Source organism: Pinus tabuliformis, chromosome 6 (assembly GCF_031772625.1).
Source record: "Pinus tabuliformis cultivar Carrire ecotype Pingquan chromosome 6, CPIR1, whole genome shotgun sequence".
Classification (NCBI taxonomy): domain Eukaryota; kingdom Viridiplantae; phylum Streptophyta; class Pinopsida; order Pinales; family Pinaceae; genus Pinus; species Pinus tabuliformis.
Window position 1 is genome coordinate 1,770,262,667 of NC_142292.1, and position 22,691 is coordinate 1,770,285,357.

The window sequence follows — 22,691 nt, forward strand, 5'->3', positions numbered from 1 at the left end:
GATTTGTCTTGTGGAAGTTGTGTATATGTACTAAGGTTTACATTGCTGCTTGATGTTGACATTTTATTATTTTTATTCTATTTGTTGATTTCTGTCCATGATGTCTCTATCATGATGATCTCTGTCTGATAATGTTAATTGAGTTGATTTTGGATTAGAATATTGGTTAGTAATGATGCTATGGTGTGGAGATATGTGATTGGTTCAACAATTTGTACTTGATTCAATGGTTGTTTTAGCACTAAAGTGATTCAGTAAGTAAAAAAGTTCAATTTTTAGTAATCTTGGAACTATACGTAGGTTGTATACATAAGAAGCATGTATATATGTGAGTTTACTTCAAAACAATTGTGTATACATTCCCAAATAAATCTGATGAGGGTTTGCAGTAACAACATTTTGTTTATGTGGTGACTAACATTGGATGACTTGTTATATTGATGAGTGGGCGAGCATTGGTATGATATGGTTATAGTGATTCGTTATTTTATGATTTAGTATGGTATCTTCATTTGTTTAGTGATTGGCTTATTTGATTCAGTATCTGGTTTCAGTATGGTTAATTAGTATTAGGGTTATTGTTGAAGTGGGTCCAATGTGAAACTTTCATGAAATGTGCTGTTGAGCCCTAGAAATGAGTAATTATATGGGCTCATTCAGCCTCCTAATTCAACTTAATCCACCATTCTCATTAGTTTATTGAATGTTTTTGATTATATTTATGCTAATAGAGTGAATTGGGTTAGTCATTATGCCAACAAGTCTAATGTGTGCTTTATGCAGTATTTTTGGTCAATTTTGAGACAAAATCAAAGGTTTAAATGAGCACTTGGTAGCCAAATTCGTGGAAGAACAAGGGGGAGGATTTGCAGGAAAGTGTCCCCTTCATTTATGAGACCTTACCTCGAATTCTCCATCAAAAACTCGGAGCACAAGGGGCAGCCAAGCAAGTCAAGTAGGACTGCTGTTAACTGCAAGTTTTGGCAGTCGAGTCCCTAAAGTTTAGGAGGACTGTTGGGGTCCTCAATTTGTATAAATAAGAAGGCTGAGGGCCTCATTTGGAGTTAGCTAGTTTTTAGTTTGATTTTAGTCAGTTAGTCATTTTGTTAGTTCGATTTTAGTCAGTAGGTTAGCTCTGCATTTCAGCACATTTTCAAGCTTTTTCTTGTAGACAGTTTTTGGGATGTAACTATTATTTTTTGATCAATAAAGATGAATCCAGCTTTGCACCAGCTCTAATCTTTCTTAGGAGGCTGTAGCTCTTGGGGTTGGGCCCAACCCAAGTGCCCAGTACCTCCTTTGTGTACTTTTATGTGTCTTTGCTGCATTCTTACAATAAAATCTGTTATTTAGGTTAAAATCTTGTTTTGTTACTTAGGTTTCTTTTGATGATTAAAATAGCTTTCCATATTTCAATTGATTTAACAGGTTGGTAACAGAAAATATCTTCAAAAAAGGCCATCAAGCAACCCTTGATCTCACCTCTCCCTCCTTGGGACCATGAGATGAGACCAAGGTGTCCTTGCTGCCATAAAAACATTGTTCTTGCTTCTTCATGCAATTTCTAGTGTTAGATTCTTAGTTGCAAAAGTTAGTACCAGTTGTGATTACATGCTTAGATCCATTCTTGCTTGGTTTCCATAGTTGTTTTACATGATTTTCTGCCAATAAACTTCTGTTCATCATGCTTATGGTTTCTAGGTCAAATTAGGTTAAAGTAGCTAGATCTTTGGTTTTCCTAGTCTTCATTTGATCAGTTTGGAAAATAACGTGCAGAGCACCTGAGATACCTCCTCCCCTACCCTTACTCTATCAATACAACCTGCTTTGTCCTCTAACTCAAATTCTTGCCTTTCATTTTCCACATTTTCCCACTTTGCCCTAATTTCTACATTCTTGTGCATCCTTGCTCCCTCCATCCTTGAACCAAATACGATTGCCTTAACCACTCCTCATCCTCATTCACCAAGTCCTAGACCTCCTCACACTCTTATCCCACCTCCATACCCACTTCTTCACTTTTTTCCATCGTCATCCCTTCAAAATTCCCTTTCGGAACATCCTCTAGAAGCTACAGTACATCCTGTAGAACCCCTACAGACTTCTTGTAGAAGCTCACGAAAGCAGTTTCTCGAGAACTAATCACTGTGAAACTCTCTGGAAGGGTGATAGGAACCCCTTAGGCTCTCTTCTCACCTTCCAAACTCATGCACACGCCTACCCCATTTCCTTTCACCAATCAACCTCTGCACAGCAAAAAACAGTTAAAGCACATGCATAATAATTCTACAAAATTACTCAAAAATGAAAAAAGATGTTTTTTCCAGATTTTACTTCAGAAGTAGCTCAGTAACATGCATTTTACCTTTCCAGGAGTTAATGGCATCCATTTCCACCGTTTTCATCTCTCTTCTTGCACCAGTAGGGTTAGTCGGTAAAACTAGGATTTGCTAGGGTTTGCATTTCCTTTCAGCCTTCCGCTTCTTTTTGCAAGTAGATTAGCCTCCTTTGAGTTAGATTTCGTCCATCATATTTAAAAGCTTCTTCTAAGAGCTCATAGAAGTTAGCTTAAGCTCCTAGCGGACTTGTGCTAGCTGATAAAGTGACGGATGCGGCAAGAGCTAGTAATTGTGCATATAGCACCGTTGCTTCCAAGTTTGTTACGAACTACCGGGTTGATAAAAGTAAAGAAGGGAGCCCTAGGAGTTGCAGCATTATTTCTGCAATACTGGAGCCCACAATCTTTTTGGCGCCGTTGCCGGGAAGCGTCAAATTACTGGTGATTGTAGCTTTTATTCTATTTTCTACTACAACCTTCTGCTAAGTAGTTTATTTTAGAAAACATAGAGTAGATTGTTTCATTTCCATTCTGCAATTTCATTTTTGCAAAAGTAGATTAGTGTTTCCTCCTTTCATAAATTAGCATTTCAATTCCGCAATTTCAATTCTGCAAGCGTAGCCTAGCATTTCATTCCTCCAATTTCATTTCAGCAAAATAGATTAGTCATTTCCTGCTTTCATTTCAATTTTGCATTTTCATTTCAACAAGATAGTTAGTTACAGTTCAATCTATTTTAGTTTTTGCAGGTACAAGCAGATAAAAAAAAAAAAAAAAAACCAAAAAACCAAAAAAATTCCTTTCATGCCTTGTAGGAGTAGAGATAAGTCAGAAAAATGTTTGCACAACACCTCCACTGCTTCACACAGCCAACCTTCTCTCTTCTTCGATGGTTGTGATTAAGAAGAACTGCTAGGTGGACAACAGGACATATTTGAAGAACCTCCAGGGGAGAAGAAGAAGAAAACATTCCTCTGGAGCAAATGGCTGGAAACCGAAATGATGGGAGTAGTACCTTTTCTTCCAACTCATTCATTGAGGGTGAAATTGAAAACATGTGGGAAGGTTGCAAGAGCGAGATAAGGAAGATGGTTTCATTGCATATTAAAAGAAGACATGAGGAAGAAGAGAGGGCTTTGGCCATCTTTTGTCCTAGGTGCACTAGAAAGCATCCTAGGAACGAATGTTCATTGCAATCTATAGAAGTGTATTTTGTCTGTGAAGAAGACCATCCTACGAATCAGTGCCCTTCCTTGCTTGGAATTAAAGCTGCATATCAGAGGGCCAAAGGAGCCACTGAACCACTCTATTATATGAACCAAAGGAGGCCACATGGACCCATACCTTACCAGCAGGAAATGCAAGGGACATCCCAGACCTATTACAACCCCTATCAAACCACTTCCATGCCTCCTTGGGGTCCCCCTGCTCATCCTTCCTGGTCCACACCCCCTCTTTGGTCATATCCTCCTCAATATCTTGCTCAACTAGCTACTCATACATTTCATCCCTATGCTCAGCCACAGCCTTAGCAAAATGCACCTCATCAGGGGTGGAAGCCCTAGGACAACTCTCCTCCCGCTCCTTTGCCTCCACCACCTGCCCAACCACAACCCCATCCACATCCATCTCAAATATACACCCCCACTCAACTACCTGTACCACCATTTCCAAACCCGCACATTGGAATAGCTCAACCCAATTGCAAAGCTGAGGCACAACATGTCCAAACGACTCCTCTTGAGCTCAATGATATTCACCGTAGCTCAGGAAGAGTATTGCAAAAAAGAGACTATATTGAAAGCATTGAAGGACCACGTCCAATAGTAGAAGATTCAAAAGGAAAGATCAAAGAACCATGGGCTGCACTTGATGAAGAGAAGGCATCAAAATCCGAGATCGAGAGAGTTCCCTCATGGTTACCATCAAATCTTCCATGTATTCAAGAGAAAAATCAGCAAAAAGAGGAAGATATGAAGGTCATGATAGAAGAAGATATGGAGAATGATCCAGATCAGCAAAAAGACCAAGGATATCAGAGCTATATTGAGATAGGGTTCCAGACGGTCACTAAGTTGCAGCAGTACTCTCTTCCTCAGCTATGTTTGATTCCTTCAAAGTCAAATCATTTGGTCTCTAAAATCCGGATCTCTGTCAAAACATGCATTTCAAGCCTCCACATCATTTTGTCTCTAATCTCGATGTGCACATGGCTCCATTGGAAGTATTCTTATACTTGAAAATGATTTTGTTTTTCAAGTAGGGTAGGGTAGGAAAAAATAAAAAAGAAAAAGAAAAATGAAAATAAGAGGAAAATAAAAATCCAAGGTGAAAACCTCCTCGGAGGCGCCTTAGATTGGCTCATTGATTGAAAACCTCCATGAGACGGTCAATGGGTTGGAAAGAAGAGAAAATGAAAAGAGAATAAGATCCTTGGGTGAAAACCTCCCTTGGAGGCGCCTAGGGCAGGCAATTAGGGTGAAAACCTCCATGAGGCACTCTAGTTGTTTTCAAAAAAAAAAGAGAAAAAGAAAAAGAAAAATAAACCTAATTTCCATTGAATAATTGCAGGTTGCAGCAAGGACATTGCAGGTTAGGAGGATCACTCAAAGAAAAGACAGAGGAAGTTCTGTGTCTTCTACAGGAAGCCTACAAACAAGCCAAAATTGATCTCCGAAGAGGACCTGAAGGCTGGGAATATGTCCATGAGGCCTGCACACATCCAGGTTTCCATCCCTCGCCCTTCTCCATTATTTTTTCCATCTCATTGTGCTTCTCTCCTAAAAACTGTGTGTTCTACAGGAAGTTCCTGTAGAAATTATAGGAAGCTAGAAATGGATTTTAAAAGGCAGTTTGGCGAACATGATAGCTTCTTAAAGGGTTCATAAGTTCTCCTACAATCTTCAAACCCCTCTTCCATCATTTCCATGCCTACATCATACCCCGAGCTCATTTTTCTTATTTTGCAAACCACCTGCAGAATTCTTTGAAGCAAAAATACATAGAACATAAATTTGTTTTTTCCCTCACATGAAAACCATGCATCCATTTACAAAACCGTTTTACGGGGAGTTGTATAGGGATGATGGCAACATGCTTGAACAATTCCAGCCAATTCTAGTGCACAATTTCTAAGAAATCAGCCTCCATCACCTTCAGCCATTTTTGCATTTTCTCCATATCCATGCATCCATTTCAAAACCTATTTCATGGGGAGATGCATATAGGTGATAGTAACCTACCCAAGTAGTTTCAGCCAATTTTGATGCACGGTTTTCGAGAAATTGACCTCTATAATCTTCAGCCATTTTCAGTTTTTCTCGAAATCTGTACATCCATTGACCACAATTTTTCTATGGGAGGCACATAAAGATGATAGAAGCATGCTCAGAAAGTTTCAGGTCAATCCGATCTATCGTTTGGGAGCTATGGAGAAAACAAGTTGTTGTCTTGTAAAAATTCAGCATCAATAGCATGAGGGTGAAAATTTGAATGTTGGAGCAGGCTCCTGCAGCGTAGATCCAGCTAAAGGATACCTACACCAGAAAATAAGCCATGCATCAGCAAACAGACCAGCATGCAACAACAAAAACGACCAAGCAGCACGTCGACTTACAGGTAAGTGTCTAAACCAATTCCTCTATTTGTATCTGTATGATTCCAAAGTGGATAAATGAATGAAATGGTAGGATTAAGCTAGGAAGCTAGCAAGTTAACCCGACATCCTCAGCCAGTCTGATTGCACTCATCCGGAGATCACCAGCACACGTGTATAGTCATTCACTGGAGATTTTAAAAAAACAAACAGGTGGTGGTAGATGTTGAACTCTAGCACCACTGATGGTAAGGGATTACAGGCGTAAGACATCCAGTCCCATGATGACACTGCAGTAGCGACCAACGGTCCGAATAATGACAACGCACATTTCTGCCACCTCATCTTCTCACACAAATCATGCTGCAGCTAAATGATGCTCAGTTGAAACTCTCACCACTCTTTGTTCACTGCATCTTCACGACATTCACAACTGAAGCATGCGTCCTCCACTTCCAGATCAGCTAACCAGTGGTCCTCTGCAAGATTCCTGCCTGATTTTTCGAGATTTCTGCTATTTTTAAAAAATCTCCCACCTATCAGGCTCTACAGGAAGTGTAGTTTCGTTCTACAGGAAACGAGAGCCTTCTACAGGAAAGGCAGAAACAACCGTGCAAAAAGAAAACCCGGGATTTTCGGTGAATTCAAGCTCAAAATGAGGTAGGCTCAGGAAAACTTCTTTGTGTGCGATTTGGTTGTGCAAGGTGGTGAATTAAACATGGCATCAGATTGGAAAATCACTGAAAAATCTGCCTCTCTATTGGAAGTAAAATGTTTGCCTGTGTATTGCACTGAGTGTCTGAGTTTTTTTGCATCAAAATTCTCCTCCATGTTTCCTTTCTAAAAATTCTCCATAGGGAAGATATATGCAACTATGGAGGCCAACTTGTGTATGAAAAAATTTAAAATTTGCATATCTGTATGTGTGCTGAGAAGAAAACTTGATCTCTGCACTTTGTCTGTAAAAACAAAATTCTTCTTTTCAAAAGCAGAGAGTCAAATTCAGGATAAAAGCAGTTTAAAACAAAGGGAATTATTTCCATTTGATAAGGAGCACACGAGGAATTCTATCTTTGATCTAGAAAAAAGAAAAAAACCAAATTCAACTATCCTCTATTTCAGATTGATTGTTTGGTTGCCTGAGCATTTCCTTTTCTGATTAAAACATAAAAATATCACTCTCACCATGCTAGGAGGATTCATAAGGGGAGAACACACTGAAGAAGGTGAGAAAACCAATGGTGAAGGAACACAGGACATTCAAGCACAAAAAGAACAGAAAGAAAAAGGGGAAATGGGCCAAATTGTTGAGCCTAAAATAGAGAAAGAAACCACTGCAGAAACAACAAAAGGAAAAAAGGATAAAGGTTGGCAAGAAAAAGGTCAAGAAAGCCCAAAAGAAGGTTTCAACAATCAAGGCAGGCACCCAGCAAGAGAAAGAACAGACACACCCTGAAATGGCAGCACCACAGACAGAAACAATTGACACAGGGATTTCTACAGGAAGCAAGGAAAAAGAACAGCAAGAGGAGAAATCACCTGAGATATTGGCAAAGGAGGTAGCAGCTATGCTTTCTACATTAAGCACACCTGCAATACAAAAAGGAAAGAGAGAAAGGCAAACCTCCATGTATTTTAAGGCTAGGAAAAGCACAAGATTTCAAACAAGCAGAATAGGAGGAAAAGTGGAAGGACATGGACAAGAAGGCAGAATTTTATGGCACACATGAGTAGACTACATCAGAAGCTTGGGATGATAAGGAGGCCACTAGGGCCATCAAAGATGAAGAGATAGATTAGTTGCTCAGAGGATGAGCAACACTTTCAGTAGGGGGGTGATGATGAGCCCCAGAAATGAGTAATTATATGGGCTCATTCAGCCTCCTAATTCGACTTAATCCACCATTCTCATTAGTTTATTGCATGTTTTTTATTATATTTATGCTAATAGAGTGAATTGGGTTAGTCATTATGCCAACAAGTCTAATGTGTGCTTTATGCAGTATTTTTGGTCAATTTTGAGACAAAATCAAAGGTTTAAATGAGCACTTGGCAGCCAAATTCGCGGAAGAACAAGGGGGAGGATTTGTAGGAAGGTGTCCCCTTCATTTATGAGCCCTTACCTTGAATTCTCAATAAAAAACAAGGAGCACAAGGGGCAGTCGAGCAAGTCAAGTAGGACTACTGTTAACTGCAAGTTTTGGCAGCCGAGTCCCTAAAGTTTAGGAGGACTGTTGGGGTCCTCAATTTGTATAAATAAGAAGGCTGAGGGCCTCATTTGGAGTTAGCTAGTTTGTAGTTTGATTTTAGTCAGTTAGTCATTTTTTTAGTTCGATTTTAGTCAGTAGGTTAGCTTTGCATTTCAGCACATTTTCAAGCGTTTGCTTGTAGACAGTTTTTGGGATGTAACTATTATTTTTTTATCAATAAAGATGAATCCAGCTTTGCACCAGCTCTAATCTTTCTTAGGAGACTGTAGCTCTTGGGGTTGGGCCCAACCCAAGTGCCCAGTACCTCCTTTGTGTACTTTTATGTGTCTTTACTGCATTCTTAGAATAAAATCTGTTATTTAGGTTAAAATCTTGTTTTGTTTTTAGGTTTCTTTTGATGATTAAAATAGCTTTCCATATTTCAAGTGATTTAACAGGTTGGTAATAGAAAACATCTTCGAAAAAGGCCATCAAGCAACCCTTGATCTCACCTCTCCCTCCTTGGGACCATGAGCTGAGACCAAGGTGTCCTTGCTGCCATAAAAACATTGTTATTGCTTCTTCATGCAATTTCTAGTGTTAGATTCTTAGTTGCAAAAGTTAGTACTAGTTGCGATTACATGCTTAGATCCATTCTTACTTGGTTTCCATAGTTTTTTTACATGATTTGCTGCCAATAAGCTTCTGTTCATCATGCTTATGGTTTCTAGGTCAAATTAGGTTAAAGTAGCTAGATCTTTGGATTTCCTAGTCTTCATTTGATCAGTTTGGAAAATAACGCGCAGAGCACCTGAGATACCTCCTCCCCTACCCTTACTCCATCAATACAACCTGCTTTTTCCTCTAACTCAGATTCTTTCCTTTCTTTTGCCACATTTTCCCACTTTGTCCTAATTTCTACATTCTTGTGCATTCTTGCTCCCTCTATCCTTGAACCAAATCCAATCGCCTTAACCACTCCTCATCCTCATTCACCAAGTCCTAGACCTCCTCACACCCTTATCTCACCTCCATACCCACTTTTTCACCTTTTTCCCACCATTATCCCTTCAAAATTCCCTTTCCGAACATCCTATAGAAGCTACAGTACATTCTATAGAACCCCTGCAGACTTCCTGTAGAAGCTCACAAAAGCGGTTTCTCGAGATCTAATCACTTGAAACTCTCTGGAAGGGTGCTAGGGACCCCTTAGGCCCTCTTCTCACCTTCCCAACCTCCTGCAAGCGCCTACCCCATTTCCTTTCGCCAATCAACCTCTGCACGGTAAAAAACAATTAAAGCACATGCGTAATAATTCTATAAAATTACTCAAAAATGCAAAAATATGTTTTTTCCATATTTTACTTTAGAAGTAGCTCAGTCACATGAATTTTACCTTTCCAAGAGTCAATGGCATCCATTTCCACTGCTTTCATCTCTCTTCTTGCACAAGTAGGGTTAGTCGGTAAAACTAGGGTTTGCTAGGGTTTGCTTTTCCTTTCAGCTTTCCGCTTCTTTTTGCAAGTAGATTAGCCTCTTTTGAGTTAGCTTTCATCCATCATATTTAAAAGCTTCTTCTAAGAGCTCATAGAAGTTGGCTTAAGCTCCTAGCGAACTTGTGCCAGCTGATCAAGTGACAGCTGCGGCAAGAGCTAGTACTTGTGCATATAGCACCGTCGCTTCCAAGTTTGTTACAAACTACTGGGTTGATAAAAGTAAAGAAGGAAGCCCTAGTAGTTGCAACATTATTGCTGCAATACTGGAGCCCACCATCTTTTTGGCGCCGTTGCTGGGGAAGCATCAAAGTACTGGTGATTGCTGCTTTTCTTCTATTTTCTACTACAACCTTCTGCTAAGTAGTTTATTTCAGCAAGCGTAGAGTAGATTGTTTCATTTCCATTCTGCAATTTCATTTTCGCAAAAGTAGATTAGCATTTCCTGCTTTCATATATTAGCATTTCAATTCCGTAATTTCAATTCTGCAAGCGTAGCCTAGCATTTCATTCCTGCAATTTCATTTCAGCAAAATAGATTAGTCCTTTCCTGCTTTCATTTCAATTCTGCATTTTCATTTCAACAAGATAGTTAGTTGTAGTTAAATCTATTTTAGTTTTTGCAGGTACAAGCAGAAAAAATTAAAAAATAAAATAAATAAATAAATCAACCAAAAAGATTTCCTTTCATGCCTTGTAGGAGTAGAGATAAGTCAGAAAAATGTTTGCACAATACCACCACTGCTTCACAAAGCCAACCTTCTCTCTTCTTCGATGGCTATGATTAAGAAGAACCCCTAGGTGGACAACATGACATATTTGAAGAACCTCTAGGGGAGAAGAAGAAGAAAACATTCCTTTGGAGTAAATGGCTGGAAACCGAAATGATGGGAGCAGTACCTTTTCTTCCAACTCATCCATTGAGGGTGAAATTGAAAACATGTGGGAAGGTTGCAAGAGCGAGATAAGACAGATGGTTGCATTGCATATCAAAAGAAGACATGAGGAAGTAGAGAGGGCTTTGGCCGTCTTTTGTCCTAGGTGCACTAGAAAGCATCCTAGGAACGAATGTCCATTGCAGTCTATAGAAGTGTGATTTGTCTGTGAAGAAGACCATCCTACGAATCAGTGCCCTTCCTTGCCTGGGCTTAAAGCTGCATATCAGAGGGCCAAAGGAGCCACTGAACCACTTTATTATATGAACCAAAGGAGGCCACATGGACCCATACCTTACCAACAGGAAATGCAAGGGACATCCCAGACCTATTACAACCCCTATCAAACCACTTCCATGCCTCCTTGGGGTCCACCTGCTCATCCTTCCTGGTCCACACCCCCTCCTTGGTCATATCCTCCTCAATATCTTGCTCAACTAGCTACTCATCCATTTCACCCCTATGCTCAGCCACAGCCTCAGTGGAATGCACCTCATCAGGGGTGGAAGCCCTAGTACAACTCTCCTCCTACTCCTTTGCCTCCACCACCTGCCCAACCACAACCCCATCCACATCCATCTCAAATATACACCCCCACTCAACTACCTGTACCACCATTTCCAAACCCGCACATTGGAATAGCTCAACCCAATTTCAAAGCTGAGGCACAACATGTCCAAACGACTCCTCTTGAGCTCAATGATATTCACCGTAGCTCAGGAAGAGTATTGCAAAAAAGAGACTATATTGAAAGCATTGAAGGACCACATCCAGCAGAAGAGGATTCAAAAGGAAAGATCAAAGAACCATGGGCTGCACTTGATGAAGAGAAGGCATCAAAATCCGAGATCGAGAGAGTTCCCTCATGGTTACCATAAAATCTTCCATGTATTCAAGAGAAAAATTAGCAAAAAGAGGAAGATGTGAAGGTCATGATAGAAGAAGATACGGAGAATGGTCCAGATCAGCGAAAGGACCAAGGATATCAGAGCTATATTGAGATATGGTTCCAGACGGTCACTAAGTTGCAGTAGTACTCTCTTCCTCAGCTATGTTTTATCCCTTCAAATTCAAATCATTTGGTCTCTAAAATCCGGATCCTTGTCAAAGCGTGCATTTCAAGCCTCCACATTATTTTGTTTCTAATCTCGATGTGCACATGGCTCCATTGGAAGTATTCTTATACTTGAAAATGATTTTGTTTTTCAAGTAGGATAGGGTAGGAAAAAATAAAAAAGAAAAAGAAAAATGAAAATAAGAGGAAAATAAAAATCCAAGGTGAAAACCTCCTCGGAGGCGCCTTAGATTGGCTCATTGATTGAAAACCTCCATGAGGCGGTCAATGGGTTGGAAAGAAGAGAAAATAAAAAAGAGAATAAGATCCGTGGGGGAAAGCCTCCCTTGGAGGCGCCCAGGGCAGGAAATTAGGGTGAAAACCTCCATGAGGCACCCTCGTTGTTTTAAAAAAAAAAAGAGAAAAAGAAAAAGAAAAATAAACCTAATTTCCATTGAATAATTGCAGGTTGCAGCAAGGACATTGCAGGTTAGGAGGATTGCTCAAAGCAAAGACAGAGGAAGTTCTGTGTCTTCTACAAGAAGCCTACAAACAAGCCAAAATTGATCTCCAAAGAGGACCCAAGGCTGGGAATATTTCCATGAGGCCTGGACACATCCATGTTTCCATCCCTCACCCTTCTCCATTATTTTTTCCATCTCATTGTGCTTCTTTCCTAAAAACTATGTGTTCTACAGGAAGTTCCTATAGAAATTACAGGAAGCTAGAAATGGATTTTAAAAGGAAGTTTGGCGAACATGATAGCTTCCTAAAGGGTTCATAAGTCCTCCTACGATCTTCAAACCCCTCTTCCATCATTTCCATGCCTGCATCATACCCCGAGCTCATTTTTCTTATTGTGCAAACCGCCTGCAGAATGCTTTGAAGCAAAAATAAATAGAACAGAAATTTGTTTTTTCCCTAACGTGAAAACCGTGCATCCATTTACAAAACTGTTTTACGGGGAGTTGTATAGAGATGATGGCAACATGCCCGAACAATTCCAACCAATTCCAGTGCACGGTATATCTGGGTACTAAACCAATGGGTGTGTCTGATGAAGAATGGAAGAAGTTAGATCGAATGGCAAAGAGCACAATCCGATTGTGTGTCTTAGATTCAGTATTTCTGAATGTATCAGGGGAAGCTACGACTAAGGCTTTGTGGGACAATTTAGGGACTTTGTACCAATCTAATTCTCTGATGAATAAACTGTTCATGTGGAAAAAGTTGTATAACCTGAGGATGAAAGATGGAGACTTGGTGACAGAGCATCTGAACGCATTTAGTACCGTGGTAAGTCAGTTATTATTTGTTGACATTAAAATTTCAGATGAAGATAAGTGCATCAGTTTATTGTGTTCTCTACCAGATTCGTGGGATAGTCTGATTATTACAATAGGTAGCAATACAACTGCCTTGAAGTTTGATGAAATAGTCTCATCCTTGCTGACAGAGGAGATGAGACAAAAAAATATGGAGAGCTAGAATGGTGATGCCTTGTTTGTACGAGGATTGTCCCAGAACATAAACAAAAAAAGTCATCGAGTGGGAGATCTAAATCTAGAGGGAGATCTAAATCTCTAGGAAAACCTGTAAAGGTGGTGTGTTGGAAATGCGGAAAGGAAGGGCACTACAAAAGGGACTATAAATCTAAAGCTCCTGATAAAGGAAAGGGATCTGATGATGCTCCTTCTGCAGAGGCGAAAACCACCTCGGATGAAGGTGGGGATGTGTACTTGGCTTCTTCAAGTACACATGTAGATGATGAGGCGTGGTTGATTGACTCAGGGGCATCCTTTCACTTCACTCCCTGTGGAGAGTGGTTCTGCGAGTATGAGAAATATGATGGTGGTGATGTCTTCTTAGGGGATGATAGGAAGGCTAGAATCGTTGGTCGTGGAAAAGTAAACTTGAAGTTGCAAGGTGGAAGGGTTAGAACACTTCCAGGTGTTCTCCATATTCCTGCATTAGCCAGAAATCTAATTTTTATAAGAAAGCTGGATGATGCAGGTGTTAAAACAGTCTTCGAGAAGGATACCTACAACATGCCTCGGGGGGCACTGGTGTTGATGCGGGGAGTTCGAGTTGGAACTCTGTACAAGTTGCAAGGTAGCACTGTTGTTGATGGGTGCAACAGTTTCGTGGTTCCTAAAATTGGAGCAGAAAATCTAGTGGTCTCTGGAGAGAAGACCATGCTGTGGCATCAAAGGCTTGGACATATTGGAGAGAAGGGCCTTCGAATACTTCATGGTAAAGGTATGAGTAATAACTCTCTGGTTTTTTTTTGTTAAAATTGTGTATATGGGAAGCAGAATCGGGTGAGTTTCCCCTCTGGTGAAAAGAGGGTGAAACAAATATTAAAGCTTGTGCACAGTGATGTGTTTTAGACCTGTGAAGGTTCCATCACTAGGTAAGTCTGTGCACTATGTATTATTTATAGATGACTTCTCAAGGAATACATGGATATATTTCCTTAAGAAGAAATCTGAAGTATTTGATAGGTTTAAAGAATTTAAGGCTCTGGTGGAAAATGAGACCGAGAAGAAGATAAAGGTGTTGAGGATAGATAACGGTGGAGAGTTTTGTAGTAAGGAATTTGAAGAATTCTGTAAGAAGTGTGGTATAGCACGACAAAAGACTACTACATATACACCTCAACAAAATGGATTTGCAGAAAGAATGAATAAGACGTTGATGGAAAGGGAAAGAAGCATGCTCAGTGTTGTCGGATTAGGATAAGAATTATGGGCAGAGGCGGTGGAGACAACATGTTACATGGTCAACAGATCACCTTCATCAGCGTTGTAGGATAAGACTCCACAAGAGGTATGGACTGGTAAGAAACCCTCTCTTTCACATTTGAGGGTATTTGTATGTGATGCATATGTACATGTTCCAAAGGAGAAACGAACCAAGTTGGATAGTAAATCTGAAAAGTGCATCTTTATTGAGTATAAGGATGGTTTAAAGGGTTATAAGCTTTGGAACCCAGTAACAAAGAAGGTTATGTACAACGGAAATGTGGTGTTCAGAGAGGTAAAAGATGTTATTAAACATGAAGTCCAACCAGAGGAACCTGAGAAGATAGAATTTGAGCTAAAGGAAGAAGAATCAAACTCTACAGTAAAGGAGGAATCAGAAGATAAAGAGCCACAAACTCCAGGTGTGCGAAGGTTAGTTCAAGAAAGAAGGCAGCCAGAAAGGTATAGTCCATCAGCTTTCTGTTCAAATTTTTCTTTATCTATTACTAATGATGATCCTAGAACTGTGATGGAAGCAGTAGATTCAGAGGATGGAAAACTATGGAAAGAGGCCATGGTTGATGAAACGACATCTTTGCACAAAAATGAGGCTTGGGATCTGGTGGAGTTTTCATATGGAAGGAAACCCATTGGTAGCAAAGGGGTGTTCAATAAAAACCCAAATGCGGAAGGAAAGGTGGAGAAATACAGAGCTCGGTTGGTAGCAAAAGGTTATTCCCAAGTGCCAAGAATTGATTTGGTGATATTTTTTCTCTTGTTGCCAAGGTAACTTCTATTAGATTACTTTTATCTGTTGATGCTACTTTTGATTTTGAGGTACAATAGATGGATGTGAAGATATCATTTCTTCATGGGGATTTGGAAGAGGATATCTACATGAAGCAACTTGAAGGTTTTGCGGTGAAGGGTAAGAAAGAATTGGTACGCAAGTTAAAGAAGTCTCTATATGGGTTAAAATAGTCACCAAGGATGTGGTATCGGAAATTTGATACATTTATATAGGGACTTGGCTTCACCAGAAGTAAATCAGATCACTATGTGTATTTTAAATTAATTGGTGACCATGTTATTTATTTGGTCTTATATGTGGATGATATGTTGCTAGTTGGAAATGACAAAGAAATTATTCAGGATTTGAAGACCCAATTGTCCTCCAAATTCGACATGAAAGATCTTGGTGCTGCAAACGATATTTTGGGCATGGCAATTAAAAGAGATCGGGCGAAGAGGAAGCTTTGGTTAAACCAGAGGAAGTATGTCAAGACAATATTACAGAGGTTTAATATGCAGGATGGTAAATCGATGAAGGTTCCTATTCTTGTAGGTGTGAGGTTATCTTCTGAACAGTGTCCCAAGACACAAGAAGAGGAAGACGACATGTCCCGTGTTCCATATGAAAGTGTTGTTAGTAGCCTAATGTATGCAATGGTCTGTACTAGACCAGACATTGCACATGCAGTGGGAGTATTGAGCAGGTTTATGTTAAACCCAGGGAAGTAGCACTAGACAACAGTGAAGCGGGCTTTTAGGTATTTGCGTGGCACTAGTGATTATGGTTGGTGATACCAAGGAAAACCATGATTGAAAAGAGTGTTGGATATTCATGGCTTTGTTGATGCTGACTGGGCTGGAGATCTGGATCAAAGAAGATTTATAAGTGGATATGTGTTTAGCCTATTTGGAGGTGCAGTCAGTTGGATGAGTAAGAAACAATATGTAGTGGCACTATCAACTATAGAGGCAGAATACATGTTAGCCACTCATGCAAGCAAGGAAGCAGTTTGGTTGCAGAGATTGTGTTCAAGTATGGCGTTAGTACAGGGAGATATAAGGATAGACTGTGACAACGAAAGTGCAATTTTCTTGGTAAAGAACCCTGCATATCATTCAAAGATAAGGCACATTGATGTTCAATATCACTTTGTGAGGGATATGATAGAAGACAAAAAGGTGTTGCTGGTAAAGGTGGACACTTTGAAGAATACTGTAGACCCATTGACAAAATATGTGAGCTCTGAGAAGTTCTCTTGGTGTAGAGAAACAATGGGTGTTGCAGGGCTAGATAAATGACTAAGTTCTCCTATGGCCCCCTGTGGAAAGAAAACAACAAGTGGGAGAATGTTGGGTTGTGTTATAATCTTTTCACGACTAGCTGAGTTAGTTAAATGGGGGTGAAGCCCCCCTTTCGTTGCGCCGAATGTGTAGCGGGGGGGATCACAGAAGGTTTGAGGGGTGCAGGTAACCCCACTCTATGGGGTCTGGGGCAGCGCCCTAGAAAATTTTGTTTTTGGACCCTATATTAAGTTGGGCAGACCTAGCTATGGTTTTGTGCATGATTTTTCACACATGGCTTTGGATGCGATGGTTTTCGGTCCATGGTATTGGATGCTTCGGCATGCATAAATATGTATTGTAAAATTGAAAGAAACATAATGAAAAATCAAGCTAGTAGTCCTCGTTTTGGGATCCAAGGGAAAATCTTTGTGTATATGTGTTTTGTGTGTTATGATCTCGCATTATTTATTTTCTGTGTTTTAGAATTCGTATGCAGGTAATTTCTGTACAGGGTTAAAACCTACAATGAACACTTTTTAGAGACTTGATATTGACACACCTCAAATCTTATAAAAAAAAGAAAAAATAAATTTAGTTTAAATTCTTCTTAATCTCTCAAATACACAATTATAAGAAATAAAACTCTCAAAATTTTACCATCAAATATACAAAACAACCCCTAAAATGAAAAAAATATATATAATAATATTCTGTTAAATCCTCTTATAACTTTCCTTTCTTATTGCAATCGCATAAAACAATAATTTATTTCAAATACAATAACATAGAGAATGTTAAATTATTAAATAATTACATCTAAATGTGTTAAATATGCTTCGTGTCTCTTTCATATATCACTAAAAAAGATAAAAAGTTATTTCTTTAAGAACTTATGTAGAATTTATCCTTTATATACATACTATGTTTTTTTAGTGAGTGGAGAGGAAAAAACTTCATTACTTTTCATGTTACCTAGTGTATGGAGGTAAAGAGTGTATGCTTCCTTCTTATACGATGTTTCCAATTGGGCTAAAGTGCATTTTTATGAGGGTCAATTATTGTATTCTATAGATATAGATATTAAGACATTACACTACGAATTAAGCGTGTCTTTAGTTCATGCCAATGTTATTAGAATTTTTATGAGATGCATGGTTGAGATGCATGGTTGATTTTATGGTGTTTTATACACTACGAACTAAGCATGTATTTAGTTCATGCTAATGTAATTAGATTCTTTACGAGATGCATGGTTGATTTTATAGTGTTTTAAAATGGCTTGGTGTTATAGATAAAAGTAATATGAGAGAAATAATGAGAAAAGTTATACATAACAATAATACGCATAAATCATGCATATCATTATTTACAATGGAAAATTTTAATTGAAAAAAAAAACATCCAATAATAAATATATTATTATCTCGTAGCTTAAAAACAACCATGCCTTGATGTAAAAGTAGTCAAGTTAACCAACCTTTTGGCCCAGTCAATTGAGCCCTCCACTCAACATAGCAATGTTATATTAGAGAATTCCAATGCCTTTTAAAGACTTTATTACATGTAATCCATGGGCTCTAATATGGCAGGACACTGGTATATCTTGCTCTGAAAAACTCCCTTGGATGAGAAGTTATAGCCATTTGAAAACCAACATTAATTGAGGTCCCAAACTATAAGGAAGAAAAACCAACATTAATTTTTTAAACAATAACCATCTTTAGGAAAATCTAAGGTAGATGGTGGCCCAACATGCACAAACTTCAATAACATTATTAAAGTTTGAGCGTGTTTTCTCCGATAAAATGACTCTAGGAACCAAATGAGAAAGTGAATGGTGGATAATGTCAAGCTTTTCCCGAAACTTAACCAGTCTCACCAACCCAATAAAGTGATGACTTGTGGCAGTCATTCATTGAAGGCACATGTGGCGAATCCGAGAAAACTTTCAAGACACATGGTATACAAAGGGATTAACATTTAGTGAGTTTGATATGCAACTAGCTCACAGAAAAGATAGATCAACAACTTAAAAATTATCCTCTTTGAGGGGGAAACCTCCTTTACATTACATAAATGAACAATTCTTGGATGATACAAATGATAAGACCTCCTTGGTATACATAGGAGTCTAAGGGGTCACAATATAATTAGAACGTACATAACAATAATAATTTAAGGGTACAACAATAACAATAGTGGACTTCTATGGGGCATAACAATAACAACATGGGGGATACATAGGCATAACAATAACACTATGGGGCTACACTAAAAATAACAATAAGGGGAATACACTAGTATTATAGGGACCTAACATGCCCCTCTCCTTCAAAAAAGTGTTTTCCTCAATGCTTGAGTAGTTCCAGATGCTTCTATATAAAATTCTCATCCTCCCATGTGGAGTCTTTAGTAGGTAAGTTCTTCCACTTAATGAAATACTTTGAAATTAATTGATTTCGTAGCTGTCAAGTTCTTGTTTCTGTGACTGCTTTAGGCTCAAATATGATTTTCCCTTCTTCGTCAAGTTTTGGCAACACTGTTTGAACTGGGAGCTTGTCATCAATAACCTTCTTTAAGCATGAAACATGGAAAACTGGGTGTACTCAGGAATATGTAGGCAACTCCAATTTGTATGCCATAATACCAATCTTTTGCAACACCTTGTAAGGACCATAGTACTTAGGTGATAATTTATTATCCTTCTTAGCTTGCTTAAGGGACATTTGTTTGTATGGTCGTAGCCATAAAAATAGCTATCTGCCCACATAAAAACTTCTTTCACTGTGATATTTATTTTCCTATTGTTTCATTCGATTTTGCGCCAGGATGATGTTATCCTTTAAGAGTTGTGAACTTGTTGTTGATGCTCAATGTGATACTCCATTGCTTGAACCTTAGAATTTTCTCTTAAATATGATGTGGTGGATGGTGGATGATATCCATAAAGTGCCATAAATGGGGTCATTTATGTTGTAGTATTGAAGGAAGTGTTATACCACCATTCAACTAGAGATAACCACTTAAGGCATTGTGCTTGTTTATTAGATATAGAGAAACAAAGATATCCTTCCAAAAATTTGTTTACTGTCTCAATTTGCTCGTTAGATTGAGGATGATAAGATGAGCTATGAGCTAATTGAGTACCAAGACAAGAAAATAATTTCATCCAAAAATTTCCAATGAAAATGGGATCTCTATCACTTACAATAATCTTTGGATTTCCATACATATTTTGAGTTGTTTCCTTAAATTTAGTAGCAATTGTACTGGCTTTAAAAGGATGAGATAATGCACAAAAGTGTGCATACTTGGTAATTCTATAAACTACCACCATGATGACACTCTTTCTCAGACTTGGGTAAACTAGTGATAAAATCCATTGAGACCTCCTCCCAATGCTGACTTGGAATGGCTAAAGGTTGTAAAAAAACCAGGGTCTTAATTGTCTCAACCTTATTTTGTTGGCAAACCAAACATTCTGCAACAAGATTTTGAATATCAGATTGAAGGCCATCTCAAAAAAATTCCTTATTAACCCTATGCTAAGTTTTTAAAAATTCTGAGTGCCCTCCTAAGGGGGAGGTGTGAAATTACAAAAACATATTTTGCTTGAGTTGGGGATTATTACAAATATATAAAATATGTTTATACCATAGTGAATCATTTTTCCAGCTAAATGTATCATATGTACTGAGATTTTGATGAAATTTTGAATGAGTGTCAACACCTCTTCGTCATTCTTCCATTAATTCATTCTTTCAGTTATCCAATCAGGATGGATAATATAAATGGCACAAATCAATGCTTCCACATCCTCCTCCTTTCTTGAGAGTGCATCTACAACAAAATTTTGCTTCCCTTTTTGTAGATGATTTCAAAGTCATAACCAAACATCTTTATGACCCATTTTTGTTGCTCTTCTGAAGATAATATTTGTTCCCAAAATTATTTAAGACTATCGTGATTTGTTTTTACCTTGACGTGTCTTCCCATTAGGTAAGGTCTCCATTGCTTTAGTGCATGTAGTATTGCCAACATTTCCTTCTCATAAATAGGATTGTGTAAATACTTTCCTTTGATTGGATGAATTTCAAAAGAAGCGGGTCTTCCTTCTTGCATTAGAACAACACCAATTCCATTTCTTGAGACATCACATTCCACAATAAAGGTTTATGTGAAGTTAGGCATAACTAAGACCAATGCTTGGCACAATGCCTCTTTAAGATGTTCAAAGGCCTTAGTTGCTTATGGAGTCCAAGAAAATGTATCTTTCCTCAATAATTTTGTTAGAGGCACTACTATTCTCCCATAATTCTCAAGAAACTTGTGATAATACCCTATCGACTTGAGAAATCCTTGAAGATGCTTTATTGTCGTGGGGATTTTCCGTTCCTTAATGGATTTAATTTTGTTAGGGTCTGCATTAACGCCCTTGTGAGATACAATATGACCCAATTATTCCACCTCCTATACTCCAAAAAACCATTTGGAGGTTGTTGGCTTAGTGGGTCCCCACCCAGCTTCAGAGTTAGTTGCGCCAAACAAATCCCTACACTACTGGTTCTTTCGACATCAATCTACAGAGCACAGACTAAAGTCTCACCTAAAGCAGTATGGGGGGATGTTGGAACCAAGTTTCCACACCTAGAGATCAGCATGATGTCGTGTTATAACCTAAATCTGCCTTTGCACAGATTGATAAGCCCTTATGGCTTATCGATGTAACTTCCTCTAATCAGCCTCTAGACCTCCGCGAAGGTCTACGACTAACTTTTTCAGACCCTAAACAGGCTAATAAGCTACCTACACGCATCAAAGATTATTATTAATCTAGTATTTACCCAGATCTGCTTAAGTGTTCGATAACTTTAACATGTAATGATATAATCTTCGCGTAAACACTTAACAACAAATGCATTCATATGAAAATATAAATCAAGTAAAGTAATGCCTCAATACATCATTATTTCATACAACCATTATTCACCACAGCATAAAGCACATTCATACATAACCAAAGTAAATAGGTAAAGCACGAGAATTTTTGTAATAATCTTCTTTATTAATATTCAGTTTAGCTTACAAACTCAAGACTTCCCTATGCATTCAGCTGCAGGGGTCCGCGTGCTTAGTTATGGACTCTACTTTAGGCCTCTGTGCACACAGTTGTAGAGGCTTTCTTCTTACTCTCTTGCGCTAACTTCCTAGATTTCTCCCATAGACAAAACTTCATTACTTGCCTTAGACATCCCTAAGACACAACTATTTATACAATCCCATGGTTCGCGGACCATGCGTAAATCTTCAAAAGCTGACTTAACTTACATAAAGAAGGGTAAAACCCTTTATGTCTCTTTAACTACCTACACGCTCCGTGACCATAATTTGTAGAGACTTTACATCTTTATACACAAAACTTGGGCTTTTGCCCCAAAACTTGACCCAAGGGACCCTATCCCAGTAGGTCCCCAACACAAAGATCGTGACTCACCCTCGAGTCACTCAGCTGGCAAGGAGATATTGATGTGAATATCCCCTAGCTCTACTTGTGCAACTGCTACTTCAATTGGGCTCTGCGTGGCTACCTTTTTGATCTATTCTACTAGCTGCTGTTATAGACATTTTTGTGCCTTACAGCTATAAGCATGAAATGTCCATAATTCAAGGGATCCAAAGTCCCTAAAGATGTTGTTATAGCTCCTAAAGGAACAAGGTCAACCAATGGCAGCTTCTCCCAGAAGTTCTCCACCAAAAACCACTCAGAAATAGTCAATTCAGGATCAATTCAGAGGCTCCACTAGCTGCCTGCGTTGAAATGCAGAGTCTACACTGGCTAGGTGCACTGCAACGTAGGTGGAAGCACTATCAGGGTGCGCTGAGCGGGAAATGACAAATGGCAAGCTCATTCAACGAGGTGGAAAGACCCTGGAAGCTTCCAGAATCTTCTCCAATGACACTTGCCTCAATGAATTCGACTAGTGATGAGTAAGAGGTTCTCAACCTCCAAGTGGAAGCAAGAACTGACAGAGAGAAGCCACAAGTCAAAACATAAGCTGACTCATCCTCTCTACTTACATCTATATATGGATCTCTCACCCAGAGGTTCAGGAGGCTGGAATTTTGTACTTTGCAGAGAATTGTTGTTGGTTTGAGATTGAGATTAGTACATTGCGTGATTTATGCTTTGTTGGAGGAGAGGAAGGGATTCCTTTGCTGGGAGGTAGATGCTGGATCGGAACTCACTTGGTTGTATCTCCTCTTGGA